Here is a 5,882-nt window from a genome sequence, read left to right as displayed (position 1 = left end):
GTCATGACAAACTTGGTATTAGAGCACAGAGTTCAAGTGTCCTAGGGTGTCTATGAAGTCGTGTCAATAGAATATTATTTATGGTTGTGAGGGCCCCACTTCTATAAATGAGGGACTACAAACATTTAAGAAAAGTTTCCCTTCTTTGATACTCTAAATCGTGCAATAGAGCTGTGTCATAAAGATCTTTTTCAAACTCGTGCAATTCTCAAACTCATTTGACTACCCCTCATACTAAAGGTAGTTGCAAAGCAAAGCCAGTTACATATCGATGAGTTACTCTCAGCAAAAATCTTGAGGAAGTCATGAGAATGTAGATGGGCTTGAGAGAAGCCCGTGAGTGATTTAAGTGTTGATTTTCGAAATAATGCACAATTATTCATATGAATCATGCGTTCTAGCTAAGAGCGAGATGTATTCCCAAGCTCTTTTCTCTAAACCTTATTTCAATTGAGACTCATATGAGGAAGTGTGTTTTATAGCTTGGTAGTAATGCACCCGAAAAGATAGTATAAGTTATGAGATTATAAGCAGTTGTAGTAAAAGTTTCTAGAGTTATAAGAATGCATGTATAGCTTCAGTAATCTAAGAAAGAGAGATAGTTATGAGGCAAATTATGTTATTGTAGTCACACACTCACTAAATTATTAATGAGGAGTTTTCCTTTATGGGTAGACTAAGAAGTGATGAGTTTGTGAAGATTTCAAGATAGGAAGTAAAGTAAGAGTTACTAGTTAGAATGAGTTAGAGTATACTTTAACTAGAAATGAGTTTATGATGATGTGTCATTGTGTAGTAACAACCAAGTGTAGTTGTTGAAAAGAGGAGCACATTATCCATGAGGTGATAGATCTAAGCCAGACTTATGATTTTTGGGTGATAGATCTAAGCCAGATGTAACGACCCTAAAAATTGATAGGTGAAACTAGAGCCTAACGTATGAATTTTTAAAGTTTAAGCATAAATTGGATTTATGAAATTTTCCAAAAAAAAAAAAAATGGACGTTGCCTTAGTTTTATTTGGTAAGTCCATGTGGGCAAGGGGCGTTTTCGTAAATATTAATTTTAGTTAAATTAAGAAGTGGGTATATTTTATTTTATTTCTAATAACTATATATGGTATTAAAACTTTTAAAAGGTATTTTTGAATTCATTCTTCAAATTAAACCCCCCCCACCCCCCCCCCCCTAAAAGTTCTTTTCTCTAAAAGTCCTCTCAAGCTCAAGGAAGAAGAAGATGTGGGCAACTAGGGTTTCGAATTGAAGGTTTCTTGCATCAAATTTTCGTGGATTTTCTCAATACTAAGGTATGGTGGCTCTTTATCTAAAGCTAGTTTTCGCTTTAGAACCAATTTCAAAGGGTTTTCAAATTCTCAAAAGTTATGAAAAACTTCTATTTCTTACTCTACTCAAGGGTTCTTGCATTAAATGGTTTTAAATGATGGATTGTGATATTGTTGATATTAAATTGATGTTTTCAAGTGAAAAATCTCATGAACCCTTGATTTCACAAATTTCTATATTTGACTTACGAAATGGGTTTGTTGATAATGATTGGGTATTGATGAAATTATGCTTAGAATAGATTGTATTGTTGATGTTTATGATTTTCTATATCTATTGATTAATGTTGAGGATGGCTTTGGAGGATGGTAAGTTGGCTTAATCTCATATTATTGACATAATTGTTCTTGTTTGGTTTGATCCACTTATGGTGGAGGTGTTTAATTATGGATTGTATTATGAATATGGCCTTGAAGACATTATCTATTGAATTAAAGTGTTATCAAGTTATGAAGTGTTATAGTACTATGTGAAGGTAAATATGTGAAGGTATTCTTATAGTTATAAGGTGATCTTGTACAAAGTGTTATTGTAGTGTAATTGAAAGTATGTTCTCTTTAAATGTCCATATGTGACGATGGTTGTTGGTAGGTTGATCCACCTTTGGTGGAAGTGTTATATCTTGTTCTTGTGTGGTATTATTGTGAATTGTAGCCATGAAGGCATTATGGAAGTTGTTGCATAATGTTGGAATATTGTATTATTGTGAATTGAGGCCATGAAGGGCATTATATGAGTGTTATTGTATTGTTATATTATTATATATGAATGAGGCTATATGTAAAGTCCTATATGAAGCTATATGCAAAGTTTTATGTGAAGCTATATGTGTGAAGGTATGATGTGAATGAGTTTATGTGATCTTGTGATGATCCTATGTAAAGTGGATAGCATTGTGATTTAAAGTATGATTTTTTCTCATGATGTATATATGAAAAGATGTTGGATTATGAAGTATCCTTAAATGAAAATGTTGTGACTTGGTTGGTAGACTAAAGTGTCCCTCCTTGTTACTTAAAGTCTTGAATGCATGAATGTCTGAAGTGGGCTAGAACTAAGAAATGGTGCCCTTTCTATAAATGCTAAAAGAGGAATTCTAGGCCAAGACTTGAATCGGCAGAACTAAGAAATGGTGTCTTTTCATAAGTCTAGCTTTCCTAAGTAAATGTATAACCTTGAAGGATGGGCCTTAGGGCGAAGTTCCCTTCTTGAGTGAGATGATAGACTTAGAGATGGATGGAGCCGGAACGGCATGAAAATCCTTATCTAAGAAAGTCAAATGAGCTATCCTTATGAACCTTGATTGGCCATGACTTAGAGATGGGGCCTTTCTTGGGAAGAGGTACTATGAGTTGGTTGAACTAGAAAAGGAACCCTCTCTAAGTACATATGTGATTGAATACTCTATGGGAAACAAGGCTAGCACCGAGTGGATGTGGTTAGGAAGGTGGCCTAGTTGAGTATGAGATTAGGCACAATGAACTTCCTTGGACATCCGCTAAACCATGTGCCTACATGGGTTGCTTACTAGTTCTACCTTTGGCAAGTAGAACAACCTCCACGGAGTAGGATAAACTCCGAATTCCATGCCTAGCTAGTATGGTCTATGTCGGTTATGCCTATTCCCATCATGTGGGATGTGCACTATAGTTATTAGGTAGGTTCTACAAAGTGTAGGTGGTAGTATGGGATGCTATCTACACATGGCACGAGTAGGCTTTGAAAATACTAAAGTGAGCTCCCTAAGTCTAACGACTATTATGTGAATGTCCCCTTATGTGCTTGAATGTCTCCTAAATGGTTTCTTAAAGAATGTTGGTCTATTGATGTTATGTTATAAAGGAAATGTCCTTATCTAAGGTAATCTTGAGGAACACTTAAGTGTGCTTGAAGAGGTTGTATGGGCGGTCACTTCTTGTCTCACTCAAGTGTGTCTTAAGGTTATATTAGGTAGAGGTCCTACGGTAATGAAATTGCGTGTGTTCTTTTAAAGTTAAGCATGTGTTGTATATGAATATATGTTGAGTATGTATATGGTTGGCTATGGTTTTATATGTGAACATTGACTTGTATTATGTCTCTTATACTTGTGAAGTGAAGGTTTTATCAAAATAATATGAAAGCATTTATTCCTTGTAAATGTCCGTTTTGGCATGTTTTTGCATGGTCTCCATACTTAGTACTTAATTGTGCTAATTCCATATTTCTCTATTTTCTACAAGTGTAGGTTCCGGAAAGTAAGCGGGTTCTATAGTAAGCTTGGAACTTGAAGTTCTTCCAAGATCTTGTGGTATGTCCTCATATGTCGAGGACAAGACTTTTCTATTCTAGTTTTATGATAAGGTTCTTGTAATAGACTTAATAGACTTCTTTTGATTGTAAAGGGCCGTGTACCTAGTATGTTTTCACGTTTATGTCTAAGATGGCTAAGAGACTTAGTATTCCGCTTGTGTACTTTTGAATGATGTTTTTAAAAGTGACCTTTGAGTCTTATGGGATTTTATTTAAAGAGTTTTTAATTCCGCACTATTTTACATATCTAATGTGATGAATGCTAAGGGCTTGTATGAGACCTCCGAGAGGTCGAATACGCATGTTACGACTTGGGGGTGCTCTCGGGTCGTGACACCAGACTTATGATTTTTTGGAGATCTCATGATATTCAGAGGGCTATAGAGTTAGCCAATGATGTGTAGTGAGTGGGTAAATAGTACTTAAGTGGTGAAAGGAAGTGTGACAGTAATTCATAAGTATGTAGACGGAGAGCTAAATATTGACTATTTGTTATGAGGTCTAAGTGAGCGAGTGTTTATTAATTTTATCTAGTAGTTGTAAGTTAGTATAGTAAGAGAGCAATCATATTTATATTCGTGTTTAGTAATAAACATTAAGTTTTAATTTGAGATGAGCTTTGTGATCAAAAGAATGGCAACATGAGGGTAATGATGTTAGTCTTGAGATTTGATTTGGTAGACTTGACATAGAGTAGGTGAGGAATTGAGATATTAGCTACAATAACTATGAGTGGTACAAGTGAGAGATCCTAACTTTTAGATAAGGGCGGTGAAGTGTGGCTAAGTCATAAAAGTAACAAGAGCATTAAGAGGTGTACCCGAGATAGTATGTAATCAGACGAGGTTCCAATTAAGTTTCTTGTTCTCATGTATGCCTAGTGAGTATAATTGAGCTTTCAATGTGGAATAGGCTGAAAGTAAGCATTATTTTTCCCTTAAAGAGTTAGATGAAGCGCCTTATAAGCCAATGAGAAGAGGTTAATAGAAGCATCTTAGAAAGAGGTCTTAGAAGGAGTCTTAGTACCTGCTTATGGAAAGTTTAGTAGCCATGAGATAAGCCTTTCTTAAGTATTAGAGTAAAGAGAATGTAGACTAGTTTATAGATGATGGAATAGATCCATAACTTTAAAATGTTAGTTTCAAAACAAAGGGGGAGATGATCAAATGAGAAATATAGTCAATTGTTGAGAATGAGATAGTTATGTCTTCAGAAAGAGTTAATGAGGTACATCAATCCATTCATAATCTTGTGTATTCCTTAGGTCCAGTTATTACAACATCTTGTTGTTACTTGATACGTCAAAAATTACACCTCAATTAACAGATATAAATGGTCGAAGTCAATTTATAGAAATCAACGTGAGTTGAGGTCGATCCCACAAAGAATTTCTTTATAGATATTATTTCACTGTCGCGTTTTACTCTAATGTCGTTATTATTAAATAAATAATTGCAGAAAGTAAAATTGGGTTTAGCATTAACGCTTTGGTAACCAAAGTTTTAAACTAAAGTCTAATTTAACAATTAACAAAATATCAGTTTCGAAGTTGTTTGAATAATTAACTGAAATTAGAATTCTGTTCCCCATAACGTTGCGTCTAATGTTCTTCCATAATTGAGTTTCAAGCAATTTACCTCTACAAAATACATGCGAGTTAGCTATATTTGACACTTATCAGTCTACTCAGATAATCTTCACTGAAGTCCTCTCGGTCCTAGAGTGCTACACGATTTACCCTCGCCTATAATGGTGTGTAGATTCTTTTTTCTCGAACTTAACTCTTAATTCCATTTCATCATATTAGTTTAACTTTTTCCTAACTATCATTTTTCTCTCGAACAAATGACAGATACAGGCTCACTCTAATGCATGCACTCATCAGAATACATGAATAACGAAAGCTAAATTACAATTTTTAAACATATATCACCTTTTCACTCATTTTACGAAATTATGATTAGAATTACGTCATGGATCCCACAATCCCAGTTGTGGTGTTTAGCTACTCATAATTTCACATAAATGTTCAGAAACATAGAATGAAAACATTGTAGAAAGTACTTACGAGAATAAGAAAATCAACCACCACTTTGATATTTCAAGAACCGAAAAACCAAACTTCAAACTTAATTCCAATATCCAAAATCGAAAACCAAAAGCTATGAATGATGGAAACTTCTTTGTCGTTCAAGGTCAGATGGATAAAACATAAAAAATGACCTAATTAATTCAAATCAGTGTTTT

The sequence above is a fragment of the Solanum verrucosum genome, unplaced genomic scaffold (assembly GCF_900185275.1).
Source record: "Solanum verrucosum unplaced genomic scaffold, falcon-dt-bn FXZP01000131.1, whole genome shotgun sequence".
Lineage (NCBI taxonomy): Eukaryota > Viridiplantae > Streptophyta > Magnoliopsida > Solanales > Solanaceae > Solanum > Solanum verrucosum.
This window is presented reverse-complemented; position numbering follows the sequence as displayed.